This window comes from Panthera pardus, unplaced genomic scaffold, assembly GCF_024362965.1.
Source record: "Panthera pardus isolate Hobbes unplaced genomic scaffold, ASM2436296v1 HiC_scaffold_2, whole genome shotgun sequence".
Taxonomy (NCBI): domain Eukaryota; kingdom Metazoa; phylum Chordata; class Mammalia; order Carnivora; family Felidae; genus Panthera; species Panthera pardus.
Genome location: NW_026526765.1, coordinates 125,193,443 through 125,214,503, shown reverse-complemented (window position 1 = coordinate 125,214,503; position 21,061 = coordinate 125,193,443). Strand labels below are relative to the sequence as shown.

The window sequence follows — 21,061 nt, the reverse complement described above, 5'->3', positions numbered from 1 at the left end:
AACATCTTTGAACATTCACTAAGTGTCAAGAACCAAGCTTTTCATAGGACCCATCTAGGACCCTTGAGGTAGCGGTTTTTACCTCTATAGAGAACAAGTAAATCTCTTCAAACTTAATGTCAAGAATCTGCTTTCCACCTAGATAAAGAAGCAAAATGTCTTCTCTAAGCAGCCTCATCCCCTGGGTGAACTCACCCTCCACCAAGGTCTGGTCTTCTGCCCAGTCAAGGGACCATGCTCTGTAGGCCCCTGAGATCCAACTTCCTCCACTCACCTGGAGAGGACTCACATCAAGCAAGCTCTCAGGGACACGATTAAAAGCCAAAGCACTACGAGAGCTTGTGTATAGTGGATGCTGAAGCATTCCTCCCTAGAATGTAGATTTAGTGGGTGGTCATTTTACATTATTTTCATACCAAGAAAAACACTGATATATATTAAGAAAAAGATTTCAAAATGTGTATGAATTTTTTAAAGATGAAACCTGGGACTTCAAAGAGATTTAAGATTTGTGGAAGACTGCTTCAGGCCACACTCCAGCAATATGGCTCATGTTTCTCCACCATGGGGCATTGATGGGAGAAAGTTCTCTAAGGCTCCAGCTAGTAAAACATTGCAGATACAGAAGCCGCAAACAATCTCTGGGACAACTGCACATTTCCGATCTGGCCCTTGAATGTTCATTTGTAATTGCATCATCTCCAGACACTAGGCGAGTTACAAGTTTTGGAAACACAAAACTACCTAGTCTAGAGATAAAGAAATTGAGATTTAAAGAGCTCAGCATCTTATCCAAGTCAAAAAGTGGCAGAGCAGGGGCCCAGTCAAGGCTCAAATTCAAAATACAACCCCTCTCCTACAGGAGCAGACAATTCAGGGGGCACACTGAAGTGTACAATGAGAAGATGGCTCATTGCAAAATGCTCTCCAGTAAATGAGTGAGTGGTGATGGCATGATGATCCAAGGCATGGCAGAGATGGGGCACCCAGGTGGTAGACCCTAAACAAGAGGAAGGACTCAGATGGGTGAGGAGAATGGGAAATGAATCTGGCAGGTGAAGACTACCTCGGACCAAGTCTGGTCACCAGGTGTGACTTTCATTCACTACAGCATAAGGCAGGGAGGATCTGAAATCTCCCACCCCGCATGCAAATCCTGACTCCATCATTAACTAGTCATCCCTTCACACAACTGATTCTCTCTGGCCTCAGGGTTCTCAGCTCTCAAAAGCAGACCCCAACTGACACTACTTCACAAGGATCTCCAGATAATCAGATGAGATATGTATACATGGCCCAACATGAGCCATTAGGGCTCACTCAATCAGACACTCAAATATGGATTAAAATCTTGCTCTAGGACAGCACAACACCAGTGATGGGGAATAAAGTATTACACAATACAGCATTATTTCCTTTAAAGACTGTGCAATACATTAGTAAAAGAAAAGAGCAAGGAGTACAGAAGACCATATCCCAGGCCAGTTCTGCCTGGAGGGGTCAGGGGTCAAGGATGGGGAGGTTCTGAAGCCATCTCTGGGGAAGCCTTCAAAGTGATGACATTTGGATTGTCTTTCCAAATAAAGAGGAAACCATAAGGAAAGGGGAGGCGGGCAGGCACTCCAGGAGGAGAGGAGGCTCGGGCAATGGCCTGGGGAGTGCTCTCAGTAGGGCTGTGCTAGAGTGCAGGACAGTTGCAGGGGGGTGAGGAGGCCATAGGGGCCAAGGTTTAATCAAAGGCATGTTTTGAAAATAAGCATCAGACTTTCAACAATAGCCAAATTCTGGAAAGAGCCTAAATGTCCATCAACTGATGAATGGATAAAGAAATTGTGCTTTATATACACAATGGAGTACTACATGGCAATGAGAAAGAATGAAATAGGGCCTTTTGTAGCAACGTGGATGGAATTGGAGAGTGTAATGCTAAGTGAAATAAGTCATATACAGAAAGACAGATACCTTATGTTTTCATCTTATGTGGATCCTGAGAAGCCCAACAGAAGACCATGGGGGAGGGGAAGAAAAAAAAAAGAGGTTAGAGAGGGAGGGAGCCAAAACATAAGAGACTCTCAAAAACTGAGAACTGAGGGTTGATGGGGGTGGGAGGGAGGGGAAAGTGGGTGATGAGCATTGAGGAGGGCACCTGTTGGGATGAGCACTGGGTGTTGTATGGAAACCAATTTGACAAAAATTTCATATTTAAAACAAACAAACAAATAAATAAATAAATCCTATTGAGATTCAAGGTAAAGTTTGAAACAACAACAACAACAAAAGAAAAAAGAACAAAGAAAATAAGCATCAGGCAGGAATATGCAGGCTTGAGGGCAGGGAGAGGGAGTCTGGACAGAGGGAGGTGAGATTTTGAAGGCCTCATTCTGCATGGATGAGACATGGAGCAGAGACAAGGCTGGGAAGGGAGAAGTGACAGGAAGCCTGTGGGAAGCCACAGGGAATCAAGATAAACCGACAAAGAAAATAAAACTCAGTTGACTGAAGCATTTCTTTCCGGTACTAGAGGCTCTTCTCAAACATAATGAATAAATAAATATGCTTCCAATGATTACAAAGCAGCACTTGGCTTCCTTTCAAATCACTCCCCAGAGCCAGTCTCTGTAAGAGCCCCAAGTGAGCGTGCATCCCACTGAGTGGCACCTCCTCTTGTGGTAGAAGCCCCTCAGCTGGGCAGCTAGAAGCACACGGGAGAGACACAGAGATCCAGGACGTGCTAGAGTTTCAGGACAGAACCTAGCTTGCCCTCACCTCACCCAGTGACCTTGGACAACACCCTCTCCCACCCAGGCCTAAGGTTTACAGATGCTCCCACCTGTAAAACATGGCATCTAGCTCACAACTTCATGACTCTAACAATGGGATTTCCTTCCAGGTTTGGGCCATCATGAACCTCTGGACTGTTCTGATGTCCTCATTCACAACAGTGATGTGGGCAAATCCTCTGTGGTTCAGAAACAAGGGCTGACCACCAGGTAGAAACCACCTGTTACTGCAGAAAGTACTGTCCATAATTCTTATATTAGTAAGAAGAGCTCAACCACAGTTTCATTGATCACCTACTACGCAAAGTAGTGAAGACATGTGACTCAGTCCTCATAACATGCATCTGAAGTAGGGACTATAGCATTCCCTTAATTGGCTAGTCTAAGGTGTCAGAGCTAACCAGTGGGGGGGCTGCAACAGAAATCAGACGGAACGGTCCAACCCCACTCCTACTGTCGATGTTGCCCCATTGCACATGTCCTGTCCTATGGCTTCCATGTTCCTAGACACGGGGAGAACATCAGCAAAAGGGGCTTTGACAATACCTTCCTGAGGGATGCCACCACTGGCCCTTTCCTTACCTATAGCAGACATGGCTAATCAATCACAGAATCCTTCCCCAATGATTTGTGATCACAGATCCATTTCTAACTAGTCAGAGTTCAAGCTGAAACCTGATCCCTTGTCTTCATCTTCAGCTTCGTGTGAAATGGAAGCCTGTCAGGGACATGTGATTTGTTTGAGGTAACACAGCTTGTTAGTGAGAAATGGAACATAAATCTTGGTCTCTCAACCCCCTAGTCAAGCAAACTGATGGTGAGATCTCCCTGCGCAAAGGACAGGGTCTTTTCTAATGGACCAGAGACCAACAGTAGAACGGTTTTACCTAAAATGACCACACCATCAAGTTCCAGGAGGAGAAGGTCCCATGTCCAGCCCTCACCTGTGGTTCTTGGGTGCTACAAGTCCTCCACCCAAGGGCCCTCTACACAGCAGCATTTCTGCTTTGTTGTGATTGAAATGAGTAATGTGCAAAGCTGAGAAATTAGTGGTGTTTTTCAAGCTAACAAATATTTGAACTGTGAATCCCAGAAAAGTCATGAATTAAACAAAAGAACAATAACACCACTCACTTAATTCCTTCTGGAGGGACTCAAAATTTCTTCAAGACTTGCAGGGAAAACTGACAAGTTATGTGACTCAGCTACATCAGAAAGAAGGGCCACCCGTCTCAGTCCCGGAGAAGCAAGCTCTCAGGATGGAGTCCTAGAGGGGCCAGCCAGACTCTTTCCCGACCCCTGATGCACACAGGACAGATGGCCCCAGACCTGCCCAGGAGGTGCTCCTCATCTGACACCACATCAGAAGAAGGGACGGGGGAGCCCAGATAGCACCACCAAAAGTCAGGAACGGGACACCAGCCGTCAGGTGCCTGGGCAGGGGTAAGCATGGGGAGAGGAGAGAGGATGATCAACAAGGGAGAAAGCAGCAACCAGGCCTCCTTCGAGGGGTCGGGGGCAGAAATGGGGCAGTCATAAAATGCAGGGTTGTCTCCAGGGCACCTTCTTTATGCAACCCCTGGGTGGGTGGGGTGTACCTTAAGGAGGCACATCAGAAAAAACCTGGTTGATACAAAGCTCTCTTCCCCTCAAGCTCACCTGGAGTCTCTCCAAATAGATGACTACTAACAAATTTGCACCCAGGAAATGCTATCATCACCCCATCAATTTGTCCAGTGGCCTGTTTACATAAATACACTGTGTTCTTTGTGTGAACAGGAATAATGATGCTAAGATTATAAAAATCAGTCATCCAAAATTATTTGCAGAGTGGTAAGCAAGCAGCGTTCTGGCAATGGAAGTCTCAAAGGTCCTTTCATTAAATATTAACTCTTACTTGTGAGAGGTAGAGCTGATTGGGGGCAGCAGGGACTGGAAAATGTGAGAGGATCCCCAAACTTGACAGGGCCAGCCCCAGGGAGAGTCATGTAGCTCCAGAGCTAGGCCGGACCTAATGAGCCAGGAATTGGCATTTCTGCAAATATGTTCCTTTCTAAAAGGAGAACTCATTATTCTAGAAATTGCATTTCTGAATTCATGAAGGTAAAATTACACCAATTAAGAATCATGCCTTTTCTTCTCCAAATAAATAGAAGCTCAAAATACTGCCAAACAAAATCCTGGGTCAAACTCCATGAAAAAATATATCTTATTACCAGAAACACACACAGATGTGAAAAAACAATAACTGGTACCATGCCTTTACTTAACATTCTATCCCTGATCATGATCAAATATCATTTATCCATTCACTCTTTCATACATTAGTTCGTTCGTTCCATTCATTCATTCATTCATTCATTCATTCATTCAACAAATGTCTGTCAAACAGAGGGCCCTGTGGTAAGGGTTAAGGAAGCCAAGGTCCCAGCCCTGGATGAACTCCCAGTCTACTGATGATACCTTCACATGTTAGTATCTTTTGGGGAGAAAAAGGAAGAGGGGTAAAAAGAGCAGTAAAGAACAAGATCATATGACCTCAAAGCCACGACCTATATATCCCACACCAACAGCTCCTCCTTCTCCAAAAGCACTATTATGTTACGTTCTGCAGAAAAAGAAAATGCCTTGCCCATCTTTTGTCTATGGGCACAAAAGTGACTCTTGCACTCGAGCTGCCCTGCCTGGTGGGCGTGTCCCTGGATACATCATAAGTCACTCTCTGTGACATATGTCTGCACATTTATTGAATGGATCATCATTTTCTGGGGATTACCATGTGCCAGGCACTACACTCTGCATGGATGAGCATCCCTTAATCCTCAAGGAACCCTATGAAGCTGGTACGATTTTTGCAGTCAAATATTCTATCCCACTTAGGGGTATGATTTTTAATCCTATTTCACAGATGAGCAAACTAAGCCACAAAGGATAAACTGGTGTCCAAGGTCAGAGAGGGCCGACACCTAAATCCAGGCTCCTCCGCATGGTGATCCCCACTGCCTCCTGCTGTAATTGCTGGCCTTACGTTACAGTCTCCACTCTAAACTGTGAGGACACTGAAGGTCAGGACTGAGTCAGGTTCATCGCCACCTCCCAGGCACCTTGCAGAGGGACCACCACACAGAAGGCACTTAGCGAATGGTCACGGAGTGGATAATAAGGATGCAAGTAACAGAACAAGCCAGTAGGTGAATGTTGCCCGACTCCATGCTGAATCCTCAGCTGGGTCACAGAGTAGAAAATAGCAACATGCAAATGAAATACAAGCGAAAAAGTCTCCCAAGTTTGCTTATTATGAAGATGTTTGCTTTATTATCCATGCTTTTAAAGCATTTTTGCAACTGTTCTCTTTTTAAAAGATGTTTCTTTTGAGAGAAAGAATGCATGTGCAAGGGCACATATGTGCGAGTGGTGGCGGGGGGGGGGTGGGGGGGGTGGGGGGTGGGGGGGCGGGGAGGGAGAGAGAATCCCAAGCAGGCTCTGGGCTGTCAGCGCAGATCCCGACCCAAGGCTTGATCTCACAAATCATGAGATCGTGTCTTGAGCCAAAATCAAGAGTCGGATGCTTAACTGACTGAGCCACCCAGGCACCCCACAAGTGTTCTCTTTTAAAATGACTCACTTAAATTAATACCCAGCTAGAGTAAAACAACAGCCATAGCAATGTGGTCGGCAAAAACACATCTGCCCGGATGGGTATGCCTCACTTTAAGAAAAACCGGGATAGAAATCCCATACATCTATGTAGAAATATATGCAGGGAAAGGCACTCGAATTATAAAAAGGATTCACCATACATTCCCTGCAAATAGCCTGTTGCCTTGGAAATTTCGGTTTTAAATGTCTAATTTCAACACTTTCCAAAAAAGAAATCTTTTTAACTGCTATCCATCATGAGGAAAATGACCCGTCGGTTTCAGTTACTAAGAAGCATACGTGGTTTCATGTTATAAGCGTCTAGGCCAATATGTGAAATTTATAGGTACATCTGGCTGCGACTACATTCCAGAAGATGTAACCCCACTAACCCCACTAACTGAGGACCATTACACATGACACACTTAGGTCTCATTTCAGGGAATCTACCTCAACAGAGCAAACAAAAAAATTCAAAGCCTTTCCACTTTCAGTCAATGGCTCAGATAAGAATAGATCCCCATTTTAGGAACTTATCTTTATTATTATAGCCACGAGGGTCAGACCAGCAGAACCATTCATTATGATATTTTCTCAGACTATAATTAAATTCATCTTATTGACATGAATATTCATACTCCTGCATAATTGTTGGTATAAAAGTAAGCATGAATGTCAGTCTTCTCTCCCAAGGAAATTAGCATCTGAAACATTTCTATGGAGGAACAAAGCTACCTAAAATGATGAATGAATGCTTTCCTTTCTGGGAATACAGGAACTAACGGGCAATTATTCCTCCTGAGGCATCTCAAGGAACGTGTCATTCACCCCTGCCCAAGGCTTCAGGCATGGGGTCTGTCTCTGTCTGCTGGGCGAGCCTTGGACTGCAGGCTGAGAGGGTCTTCCTGGTCTCTGGCATCTGAAAGGCCACACAATTGTCTTGCTTCTGTTACTATTCCAATCACACAGGACACCATGAAGCCTGAAGTTTGCTTGTTTTATTTAACACAAGAGGGACTGCTGGCCTTTTACCCTGCCATATGTACAGGCTACTGGGAAGATGGGAGGAGAGGCTGCAGACTATCGAGTTATTTGAAAACATGCAAGGAAATCCGGGCATTCTGAGAAGATTTGTTGAAATGCCTCTGTTTGGTTCCTGCCCCTGCTTCAAGGGTGTATGTGGAAAACCGCTGATGGGTAAGGCCACCACCACAGCTGCACAAAATACTGCCAGGAGGCTCTGTGACCAAACAGGTCAGTGTCAGTACCACAGCTTAAGTGGGAACAGAGCTACTGCTAGGAGCTGGTAAGACCACTTAGCATGTGCACTGGCTTTCTGTTTATGTACTGATCGGCAGGGAGAATAGTCCACAGGTTTAAATAAGACCCTCTATTAAAGCAGTGCCTCCACTGGGTAATCACAGACTCTTAAGAATGAAGACTTGATACAACTGAGGGAAGGACTCCCTTCACCCACCTTTCGCCGGCTTAGCCAAACATTCCTTTGGCAACGGGGAAAAGAAGGGTGGAATTTTAGAAGGGGATACTCAGAAACTGTTACTAAGTACCTGCTCTGCTCCAGGACTCCTGTTGGCTTAGGGCCAGAGTGTGCATTCTCAGAAGGGGCAACACTTCTCTTCCAAGGGGTAAAGTGATTTTTGAGGGATAAAAAACTTCTTACTCTTGTTAGGTATAAATCTCAACTATACACATAGGACATAGATACATGGTATATTTGTGGTATTGAAATTCCAGGGAGGGAGGAAATTAGCAGACAAGAGTCTAGAAAGTCTCCTCAGGAGAGTGAAAATGGAAAAACTATGGAGAAACACTGGTATAGACTAAGGAACAGGCAAAAATTCTTAGCTTCATGGCGCTAACATTCTACTTGTAGAAGACAGATGACAAATAATACGTATAACATATGCTTTATTAAGTGTAAGTGTTACGGAGAAAAATGAAGCAGGGACAGGAAGTCAAGTCTAGCCAGGAAGGGACAGAGGATAGAAACCGGAGAAAATGACCATTTCCATTAATTAATTTCTCAATTTTCCTCCCAATCATGGCTGCTAATAAGATTTGTGACTTCAATATGAGAAAAAAAAAAGAAATTTTGATGGCAAATTAAAAAAGCAGCCCCCATAACCAAGGGTAGCCCATTACAGAGTACATAATGTGCTATAATACAGAGATTAAAAAAGTAAAAAGTGTGATGATCAAACAAGAGATTTCTATATTGTACGGGTGAAGGAAGGGGCTGTTCCTAAACATTGAAAAACAGCACGAAATTCTTAATGACATCATTTTTAAACACCACCTTTGATGACATATTTCCAGCAATTCACACGTGTCCTTTAATTTTCTTTTTCCTCACAACTGAACACCCAGTTGACTGTTTTAATTCCAATGTCCATCCATTTGAGACTAATGATTGGCCATTTAGGGCATGCTTAATGATTCCTGATGTTATCTCCACATTTCTGACACCTAAACTTCAACACCATTATTCTCATTTTATCACAGGTGTTTATGAAATAATGAGCAAGAAAAAATGCACTACAAGTTCAAAGAACGGCTCTAACATTCAAGTTGTACCAGCAAAGGTGATGATCCAAAAACATGAACTCTCAGAGTTCATGGCAGGCCCCCTCCCCGCCAGAGCTCAGAACGCCTGTCTACCAGGGAACATCTGAAGAGTGATATAAGACTAGTCAACATAAGTACATCCATGGACATCATTTCATAATGTACTATATCACTTTGTTTATGCAAAAGTTGAATCTCAAGAAGTCTGAACTACCTTCGGGTAATACACCCACTGGATAGTAAAGCTTCCAGAGTCACTTCATGAAGTTTACTCCAGAAGGAATTTCCCCCACTAACTAATAATGCCACTAAGTTTCCAACTTCCTATAACACTCCAACATCTTTCCAGATGCTAAACAAAGTTATTCTCCAAGGGAGCAACTGATGATTTGAAAGGAAGAACAGTACAGCTCAGCAATGTTTGTAGGCTAAGTTCAGCCTCCCAGTAGCTTTGCCACATCTTTTCTATGGGGAAATTAACAAGAAAAGCTCTCGGCTTAATATATTATTGGAACTTGGCTACAAGCTAATTGGGGAAGAGAAATCATAGGGAAATGCAGCCAGCTGCTGGATGTCTCCAACACAAATCTGGAAAATGGTGAGACACTTAGTGGACAGAGGATGGCTTAACATATAGGCAGGGTATAAGAGTACATGTGATTTACTATGTATTTAGCTACATTTTTCCCTCAGAGTAAGTGACACGCTTTCAAAGCACAGAATGCAAAATTGTGGCCCATGAGGAGGAACTAGCCAAATAGAAATCCTTAAAGAATTTTAGCTGGGAAAAGAAGCTGGTGTAAAAATCAAAAGGCCAGTTCATACCTGAGTCCCAAGGCACCCATCTACCTACAGACTTGAGAGCCAGCAAGAAACTTGAAAAGACATCACCGATCACCCTAAAAGCAGCAAGCTGAGGTTCAGAAATTATCTCTGCTAAGCCTGATAAAAGAGTTATCTCACACATATGCCTTCATGTGAGTCTTCTAAATCTCAGCCCAGGTTTCTCCCCCACTCGCCCTTCAATACCATAAAATCATTACTGCTGCCTATTTATAACGAGATGAAAGTCCACAGAGAAACGTACAGGAAGCCCACGAGACCCCTGTCCCCTCCCACAGGGCGGCCACAACCTGGGAAGACAATTAACCAGCTCACCCCTGCAGTTTTTAATGGCCCCAATCATAGGAGACCAGGAAAGCAGACCCAGCCCGATTTAACAGGCACTTTCTCACACGTGGTGCATTTCAAGTGTAAAACAGTTCACTTCATTTTCTTGGTTCCTGTTTGTGCTTCTAAAAGTATTCTTGGAGAGATTAAGGACCATTCTCCACCAAGAGCATGAAAGCTCTTCATGCTCAAACCCTTTGCAGGGCTCTATGCCGCAACGTCTCAACTAAGCCAGCCCAAGAGCTAGAAGCAGCAAACACAGGTGTTGCTGAAAGCGCCCCTCCCCCTCTCACCAGCACCACCAAGGGCTGGTGTGCAAACAGAGCGGGAGGATGTGCAGACACATGCTTATTCAGACGCAGTGAAGACGTGTGCTCAGGTTCCATCTTGACCAAGTTACTTGCTATAAGCCTCACTGTGACTCCCTATGAAATGGGGATAGGAAAAGTACCCGACAGAGGTGATGGTGAGAATGAGATGTGCACAAGGCTGGGCAGCGTGATGGCACACAGAACCTGCTCAATAGTCGTTAGCTGTCAGCATCCATATCACAAACAGGTACTAAGAGATACTGAAGAACTCCCAGGCCTTACTCAGCCCCCATCCAGGGGCTCCCTATGCTTACGTCCCTGCACAGAACTTTCTCTGAAAGGTTCAGACACGTGCGCCCGGGCCCAAACACAAACTTGATCGTCCACTCGCTTGCATTCAAAGGCATGGAGCATACAAGCACACGGCATATGTGTGGGCTGAAGCAGGGGTTCCCAGCTTGACTGTGCACTGGCGTCACCTGGAAGGCTCCTGAAAATGCAGGTTTCTGGGCCCCATCCTCAGCAATGCTGCCTTGGTACGTCTGAGTTGGGACTCAAGAATTTGCATGTCTGATGCAACAATCCAAAGACCACATTTGGAGAGCAGCATGCCAAAGGAATGAGAAATAAGAGACAAGAATGGAAATAGGGGTAAATGAAAACGAAAGCCACCTGTGAAAAGCTCAGACCCAAAGGGAGTCTAGAGCCCTTGATGGAACCAGGGGCTGGCCCCCAAGTGAGTAGCAAGAATGACTGCAGGCAGGGGTCCTCCCACTGTGGAGGCAGCCATGCAGCACTGACCCAAGGCCACAACCCAACAGGGCCATCCAGAGGGGTGGGCATCTGACAATGAGACCACTGGTGGGACGTACACCATCCCGCTCAGTCACTGTGAATGCAATGCTGCAGCCGAAAGCCTGCTCACAGGGAGACTGATGGGCATATTTCATGCTAATTCTTCTGGAGTGGGGAAGCTTTTATTCTCCTCATGTCAAGAAGAAAATGATGGCAGACATTTCCGGTAGAAATGCCACCGCATTCTTTATAATGTCATTCAGCTGCTGCAGAATTAAACTACTGACCAAATGAATCTGTTTACCGAACAAACTGTGGCTTGATCTTCTTGCCCTGAGGGCTGAAGTGTCATGCTGCCCAGGCATCCACATTTATTCTAAGGGATGTCAGACCATGAAGCACCATATACACAGGCGGGACCTTTAATGCTATGGGAGGAAGCCACGCCAAGGGTTGTCACCTACTCCAGCATGCTCGCCCTTTCTAGGGCTCCCCATTTCCCTCAGGGTTATGTCTGTTCAAAGCCGATAGTACGGTGCATGACTCCTTATTTCCATAGCTTCACAGGTCCTTGGCTTGCATTCCCTGAGCACAGGCACCTGCACCCAAGGGCTCAGGACTCCTTTATCTCTGGGCCTTTGCTCGAGCCATTCCCTCTGCCTGGAACACTGTCTTCTCCTGCCTCCTCCATATGCTTAACTCCCATCCATCTTTCTACTATCAGGTTAAAGATCACCACGGTGTGCCCAAACAGTATCTGCTATGGATTGAATTGTGTCCCCATCCTGAAAAAAAAAAAAAGAAAAAAGAAAAAAACCACCTCCTACGTTGAAGCCCTAACTGCCAATATGGGAGCATGTGGAGGTGGGGCCTTGGGAGGTAATGAGGATTATTAGATGAGGCCACGAGGGTGGAGCCCCCTAGTGGGATCAGTGCCCTTATAAGAAGGGGAAGAGCCAAGTCTCTGCCATGTGAGGCCAGCAAGAAGGAGGCCACCTGCAGGCCAGGAGGAGACCTCTCACCAGAAATCCAATCTGCAGTCATCCTGGTCTCAGACATCCAGCCTCCAAAACTGTGAAACCGAAGTGTCTGTTGTCTACGGTATTTTGTTACAGCAGCCTGAGCTGACTAATGTAGTGCTCCGCTAGCTCCCATTCACAGCATTCATGGTTTTGAGAAGAGTATGTATCCAGATCATAAGGTCTGTGAGGCCAAGAGACATTCACTGACCAGAGTATCTGGAGAACATAGTAAAGCTGTGAAATAGGTGTAGTTAAGTGCTGAGCAAACATTTACAAATGAGTGCATAAATGAACGAATGAATGAATGAACGAACGAACGAACGGACCAAAAAGCAAGTGAATGAATAGTGAGCAACTGCCTGCCTCTTTCAGGTCCTCCCTTGATCCATCTGCAAAATGAGGCATTCTGACGGAGGACTTTTCACAAAATTTGCAATCGGGGACACAGCAGGGACTCCAGAACAGCTGCAAAGCATGAAGCTCAGAGCATGTGGGGAATCAGAAGAACCTGCTCCAGGCCACTTCTGGGCTCTGGGAGCTACTCAGCTTTGAAGGCAGTGCTGGACTCTGAAAGCAGAGCCCTCAAAGCGGGGACCCCGCCAACCTGGGCTTCCAAGGAAGAGTTTCAAAAACCCTTGCAGAAACAAGGGCTAGGCTAACCTTAGAAATTCTGCTCTAATCAGTTACATGTACTAGATTCCAGGTGAAATTTCATTTGACAGAAAAATAGATTTTACTGCTTGCCAAAAAGATGAAATGCAATCTGAAACTCATGGTTATTTTCTAAAGCTTCAGTCCCACTCAGTCCCAGTGGCCTTGTCTCTGCAGAAGAACTTTCCAAGGAGAGCAAATTGAATTGTTTGCTGTATTATGATTTACACCAGCTCATTTCGTAGGGTCTTGAAATCCTAGTGACCCGCTGGTTCTGGTATGATCAGAATAAAATAAGAGTCTTTGGACATTAGTCCTCTATGGCCCAACTCGGTGTCTGCTGTTAAGATGCACAGAGGAGCCCAAGGGCCTTCCATTTGGGTTTAAGGAACGAGTCAACCAGTAGGCCAGTGTCTGTACAGTCAGGGAACATAGGCCATGACCCGAACCCAGTGGCTCTCTTTGAAGAAAAGACCCATGTCTGCAGAACAGAGCCTCGGATTTTGCCAAGAGACCCGAGGGCAAGTTACCACAGGGCTCCTATGAGCAAAGCAACAGCCAACACTACCATTGTGTCTAGGTTACAGACCACGAGAGCAGATTTGTGACATCAGAGCATGTGTCTCAGACCCTGCCATCCTCTAGGTCTTTGCTGTCCTCCTCCCTGAGGACTTCCGTGGGGAACAGGGGCTGCTGGGAGGCGGATACACCTATGAACAGAAACCACAAAACTCCGCCATCTGGATATTTCCCCACCCCCCCCCCCCCCCGACACAGAACTGGTGCGAATCCCACACCCTGAACAGAACTGATGAAACCGAACGGCAATGATGAGCAAAGCCAGTCTGGTTCCATTTTCTCACTCTTCCCCCTTCGGTTCTCAGCAGAGAGAAATGGGACCTGCTTTCAGACCGCTGCCAGTTGACCCGAGAAACCCTGAATGACTCAAACAAGCACAGGGCCTCACAAATGGTACATGGCAGGTCAAAGTGCAAAGAAGGCTCTGGCCAACATCCATGACCCAGTTGGCTGCAGCAGCACACTCTCTGTAAACATGGCTCCCAAGCCCTCCATTGAGACCTCTGACCTTACATGCCTCTTGGCACCTCTTGGCAAGACCCCATCCAGTAAGTGAGAGAAACACTAGTCATCTTGAGAATAGCACTTGCATGCTATTTAAGTCGAACTGTGGTACAAAAGTGCAAAGATTTTTAAAAAACATCACCTCTAGGAACATTTTAAATATGTTGTGCCGAGGGGCAGAAAGTTTATACAAATATTATATTTTCAGTTTAATTACTACATAGCAGCTCTTGCCCAGGTTATGGATTTACCTCAGAGCCATGTCTGCAATCACTCACAGGTCTCCATATACCAACTCACTGAGACTTAGCCTGGGTGATGGCATCAATCTCTCCAACAAGACGGGCTCATACACTGCAAATAAACGCAATGGGAGCCATCCAGGCAGCACTACACCAGACTTTCTTCATTCAGATTGGGGGGACTCCTGATGAGGCTGGAGCTGCCCCTGGAGACGCACCTCATCCTCCCTAGACACAAAGGAATCCTCGACTGACCTAGTCTAGGAAATAGCAGGAAACTGAAAGAACAAAAAAGAAAAATGCATGTATTTTGACCTCTCCTCCTAAAGTTAAGAGCAGTAAGCTACAGGAAGAACAAAGAAAGAAAAGAACAGATATCGATCTTTGGGAGAGTATGATTCAGGACACCTAAATGCCTGTGAAAGAAACTTGCCATGAACCAGCCAAGCGAAGGAACGCATCTTACTAGCTCATATCAGCAAACAGCTCAACGGGTGCCCAGTCTTGAGGATGACCAGGAGCAGGGACTGGTCTACCACTAGGTCATGAAAACGCAACCTCTGGTAGCTCCCAGGCCCCCGATGTCGCCAGAGTGAAGGAACAGAGTGCACGGGAAGATGACACTCTCATCTGAATCACAAGGTGACTAGAGGAAACAGGCACATCTCCTAGAAAGGCAGGTGGCTATTGTTTGGGCAGAAAAAATAAGCGATCTAGCACAGAGAGCTCAGATAAAGACACCGCAGGCTGAGAGCAACCTTGTCACTGCTACAGGGTGGCAGGCAATGAAGACCGCCTCTGGACCCTGAAGGAAAGGCAGTCTGTGACTACCCAGTGTTCTGCTCCTGCAAAAGGACAGAAGTACATGCAATGGTCAGGACTGATCAAAGACAGGACCAGATCCTCCGGACCCTGAGCTCTCCCCTTCTTTCTTTATATGCAATTATCTATTGGCATCCTTCCAGTTACTGTCTAAGAGCAGCTAAGAGCTGCTGAAGCCACGTAGGAAGCAAGTTTGGTGACGTCCCATGAGCAGCAAGCTTCTGAAATACTGTGCAAGAGCCTTTTCTCAAACCAACAGTGTCTCAGAAGAAAGGCCCAGTCAGAGAACGATCTTCAAGGGGTTCTCCTTGGAAAGAAAAGGGTTGCCCCACAAAATGCAAAATGGACCATAGGATAAAACACCAAGAGTTTAAAACACACACACACACACACACACACACACACACACACACACACACACACACACAACAAACCTTTGCAGTCTTCATCATCTACTAAAAAGCAAACATATGGGTCATGTTTATTCTATTCTTTGGGCTTATTGAGAAATTCCAACTACAGTGAATCTTCAGTACTCTTGCAAGAAAAAAATAAAAGATGCTTCATTTGTGAAATTATTTTTGGTAGTATCATTACCTGATTAGATCAGAACAAAGCTCATAAATGAATTAATTTCTAGTAATCTATCAACTTTGAGACAGGAATTTTAGCTGGTGTACCCCACAATCCTTTTCTGTGTATTTTTCTGAACATTTCATAGTAGGCCCTGCTTAATCATTTTTAATATCAAAATATATTAAATCTGATTCTACCACATCATGTACCTTTTTACACTGAAATTTTTATTGAGAGCATTGTAGATTCACACGCAGTAGTAAGAAATATTCCAGACAGATCCCTTTATCCAATCTCACCAAATGGTAACATCATCTATGCTAACTGCAATGCAAAAGTACAGTACAATATCACAACCGGATCTTCATATAGACACAATCCATTCATCTTATTTGGCTTTTACCAACTGTACTTGCACTGTATGTGTGAACACGTGTGTACAGGGGTTTAGTTCTGTATGACTTCATCACGTGTCAGTTCATGTTCTACCAAATACAAAGCCAAAATACAAAACAGTTCCGTTACCACAAGGACCCCTGGTATCTCCCATTTATAATCACACCCTCCTCCCTCCTAACCATCCTTAGCCCTCTAACATCACTAACCACTGAAAACAACTAATCTTTCACTCAACTTCTAAATTTGTGGCATTTTTTCAACGTTTTTTATTTATTTTTTGGGGACAGAGAGAGACAGACAGAGCATGAACGGGGGAGTGGCAGAGAGAGGGAGACACAGAATCGGAAACAGGCTCCAGGCTCTGAGCCATCAGCCCAGAGCCCGACGCGGGGCTCGAATTCACGGACCGCGAGATCGTGACCTGGCTGAAGTCGGACGCTTAACCGACTGCGCCACCCAGGCGCCCCATTTGTGGCATTTTTAAAATGTTATCTAATTGGAACTGTATATAGCATGTAACCTCTTAGTGCTGGCTTTTTCACTCAGCAAAGCCCTGGAGATTTTATCTCCATCACTTCATGTATCAATAGTGCAGGGCTATTTCATTCCATGATACGCATGTACCACAGTTTAGCCAAATGCACCCCCTGAATTCTGGCCTGATTCCAATTTTTAACTATTATAGACAGAGGTGCTATGAACATTTGTCTGTACACCTTAAACTTGCACAATGTTAGATACCAATTATATCTCAATAAACCCGGGAGGGACGGACTTAAGTGGCTCAGTCAAACATCTGACTCTTGATTTCAGCTCAGGTCAAAATGTCACAGTTTGTGAGTTCAAGCCCCGTATCAGGCTCTGTGCTGACAGTGCAGAGCCTGCTTGGGATTCTCTGTCTCCCTCTCACTCTTCCCCTCCATGCTTGCTCTCTCTCTCTCTCAAAAATAAAATAAACATTAAAAATAATTTAAAAAAAAAAAGCCTGGGAGAAAAGTAAAGAAAAAAGAATACAAGAAAAGTTTGGCAGCACTCGTCTGGCCATTTAGCAACTGGTATGGTTCGGGGCGCCTGGTGGTTCAGTTGGTAAAGCGTCCAACTCCGGCTCAGGTCATGATCTCGCAGTTCATGAGTTCGAGCCCCATGTCATGCTCTATGCTAGCAGCTCAGAGCCTGGGGCCTGCTTCGGATTCTGTCTCTCTTTCTCTCTCTCTCTGCCCCTCCCCCCACTCACGCATGTGTGCACTCTCTCTCTAAAATAAATAAAAACATTAAAAAAATTTTTTTAAATAAACTGGTATTCTTTCCTGTATGTGAGCTGTATGGTATATTTTGTGTTCAAAAAGTCAATGGTTATAAAATTTATTTAACTTTGATTATGTCCTATGCATTTCAGTGTTAGTCATTCACATAAAACAATCTCCTATGTTTAAAAGAAATTTGTGTACAGGCTTTGGTATGAAGGTAAGTTTTCATTTTTCTGGGATAAATGCCCAAGAGTGCCTTTGCTGGGTTGCATGGCACTTGCAGGCCAGAGCAACTCTAGCATTTTACATTTCCACAAGTTACTATGAGCGACTCCGTTTCCCACATCCTCACCAGCTATTTTTCATTTCAGCCACTCTTATAGCTGTGTGGTAATATCTCATCGCCACTTTAATTTGCACTTCCGTGATGAGTAACGACACTGAACTCATTTCATGGGGGTATTTTCCATCATACACAGACTTTTTCCTTGGTGAAATAACCCTCCATGGCTTTTGTCCATTCTATGATTGGTTTCTTTTCTTACTCTTGAATTGTGCGAGATAATTTGGTATTCTAGATACTAGTCCTGTGTTGGAACTGTCACTTGTTAGTATTTCCAGTCTGTGTTGGAACTGTCACTTGTTAGTATTTCCAGTCTGGAACTTCTTTTTGCACCTTCTTAACAGGGTTCTTCACAGACCGCATGATTTTAACATTTTGAAGTCCAATTTACCCACTTCTCTTTTAGGGATCATACATTTATTGTCAAGTCCCAGAATTCTTTGTCTAACCCTAGATCATGAAGATTTGGGTTTTTTTTTTTCCTAAAAGTTTTGCAGTTTTACACTAAAGTCTGTGATCCTTTTAAGGGAGCTTTTATATAAGGTACAAGGTTTCAGGTGAGGTCTCTTTGTTTGCCTATGGACGTCCAACTGCTTCTGCATCGTTTTTAGCCAAGGTCAGTTTTCTTCCCTGGAGATGCTTTTGCACCTTTGACAAAAATCACTTGTGCTTACTTCCCTGGTTCTGTTTCCAGGCTCTCTATTCTGTTCCATTGATCCATGTGTCTGTTCCCCTGCCAATATCACACTGTCTTGATTACTATAGCTATATAGTAAGCCTTAATATAAGGTAGACTTCCTCCTGCTAGTTTATCTTTGTCAAGATCATTTTAGCTATTTGAGGGCCTGTGCCTTTCCACATAAATTTCAGAATAACCTTATTTGTGCCTATAAAAACCTTGCTGGAACTTTGATAGGAATTTCTTTCAAACTGTGTGTCAATTGAGGACATCTTTACTATATGTTAAGTCTTCCAATGAATGAACAAGACCTATCTTTCTATTAATTTAAGTCTTATTTCCAAGTAGTATTCCATCGTATATATAAACCACATCTTCTTTATCCATTCATCAGTTGATGGACATTTAGGCAATGAGAAAGAATGCAATCTGGCCATTTGCAGCAATGTGGATAGAACTGGAGGGTATTACGCTAAGTGAAATAAGTCAGGCAGAGGAAGACAGATCCATGTTTTCACTCATATGTGGATCTTGAGAAACTTAACAGAAGACCATGAGAGAGGGGAAGGGGGAAAAAGTTACAGAGAGGGAGGGAGGCAAACCATAAGAGACTCTCAAGGAAGGAGAAAAAACTGAGGGTTGATGGGGGGTGGGGGAGGGGGGAAGTGGGTGATGGGCATGGAGGAGGGCACTTGTTGGGATGAGCACTGGGTGTTGTATGGAAACTAATTTGACAATAAATTATATTTTAAAAATAAATTAAAATAAAACAAAATAAAATAAAATAAAATAAAATAAAATAAAATAAAATAAAATAAAATAAAATAAATTTTGATAATCCAAACAAAAAAAATAATTTAGGTCTTATTTGATTTCTTTCATCAAAGTTCTGTAATATTTAAAATATAGATCCTATATATGATTTAATTTATACCTAAGTATTTCATTTTCTTTGGAGTGATCATGAATGGTGTTTTTAATTTCAGTTTTCACTTACGCATTGCTAGTATACAGAAGTATGATTGATTTGATGTTTCTGTATTCATCTTGTATAACTTTGACCTTGCAGAGCTTCCTTACTTTTCCCAGAAGGCATTTTTCTTTTGTTAAGTTCTAGGGGTTTTCTACATAGGCAACCACGTCATCTACAAGTGAAGTGTGGCATTCCTTACCAATGCCTTTATTTCTTTTTCTCATCTTATTGCAGTAACTAGAACTTCCAGTTCTTTGTTGACTAAGAGGGGTGTGAGCAGATTTCTTTGCCTCATTCCTCTAAACAAGCATTCCCCCGCAACTCCCATTCCAGGGCAACTGGTGTCTGTTGGCTGAGGAGAATTGGATCCATGAAGAGATGTCCCCAAAGGTTCGGCAGGCCTCCCCAAGCTGCCCAGGTGTCTCAGGGGAGGAGAGGGGAAGGAAGAGGAGTCTCGGGCTCACAGAGACAAAGAAGCTTCCCAGACTGGATCACCTGTTGTGTGGGGGCCTCTTTTGCTGGTGTCTCCCTGCCCCAGACACCCTGGTATCTCTCATGGGGAACAGTAATCTCAGACCAACAGGGAATAGAAACACTTGCCGTGGCCACCGTTCTCAGTGAAGCCAAGTTGCTGGGTTCACTACTGTTATTTTCAGGACTCCTATTTTATCAAGACAGGGATGAGCCTGGGCTGCTTTCCGATGCTAAGTTCTAAGTCAGGAAACACCATTCTGTTAGGTCTGTGGCGGGGGGGAAGGGGGTGGTGGCAGAGAAGATGCCCTGCTGCTGTGCTATCCTTCCAGTCCTGGCACCCCAAATCCAATCACCTTTCTCTTACCACCTTCCAGAGTTATCCTTTGGTTACCTCTTGTGCTATTTCCAGGGCTTACTATCATACTTTGCCATGAGATGCAGGGAAAAGCAACTTTAGGCCATCTTGTCCACGTGAGAAGTTGCACCAAGTACCTTTCTGTTTAAAAGTGAGAGGGAATGAAATCTTTCCTTCAGCAGAATTCCAAGTAATTTATGTAGATCCTGCTTCCTCCGGGGAGGGGGAAGAGGGGTACAGCTCAATTCCTGGCTTTCCCTCTTGAAGGCGGGCTAGATACAGTGACTTGCTTCCAAAAAAAAAAGTAGGGAAAAGGTAAAGTAGTAGCTTTACAGAGGACAGAACCATTGGTAGAAACCAAGCAATGAGAAGTGTGGAATTTTGCTAACAGTCCATTGCCAATACCAGTGTTAGTTTTGACAAATGTACTATATAGTAACATGAGATGGTATGAATGGGTCAAACTGAGTGATAGATACATGAGAACCCTCTCTAGGTGCATCTGGGCAACTTTTCTATAAATCTAAAAGTGTTCCCAAGCAAAAGTTCATTTTTAAAAAGTTAAATGAAAAATAATCCTATTCCCAAATATCAAACATATTTCCAACACAAATCTCTGATCGCACAGTTAAGATATCTTTTACTTTAGGGGAGACAGGGCAATGACATTAAAGGGCTTTAGGGCCAATACTGCTGACCTGGAAGTGTTCCACTAAGCACCTATCATCCCATCGCAGAGACAGCATGGCTACTGAAGTGAAGAAAGAATGAGCTATTTGCGTCTGCCTTCAAGGAGGCAGTGATCTGGAGATCAGATATATGACACTGAATCACTGACTAAAGGGGGGCTGAGGCCCACGGAAAGATCCAGGGTCACTCAGTCTTCCCTGTATGAGTTTCTCGGTGTCAAGGGA

At 44.3% G+C, this 21,061-nt stretch overlaps 1 protein-coding gene and 1 long non-coding RNA gene across 2 annotated transcripts in view; one reads left to right on the top strand and one right to left on the bottom strand.

The window, feature by feature from the left end:
* Positions 1–21,061, bottom strand: part of SPOCK1 (SPARC (osteonectin), cwcv and kazal like domains proteoglycan 1) — a 516,896-nt gene that overhangs the window by 229,338 nt on the left and 266,497 nt on the right. The window lies entirely within an intron of this gene.
* Positions 5,538–9,262, top strand: LOC109252106 (uncharacterized). The gene is made up of 2 exons (XR_002073857.2): positions 5,538–5,623; positions 8,943–9,262. It is a non-coding gene; the product is annotated as an uncharacterized LOC109252106 (long non-coding RNA).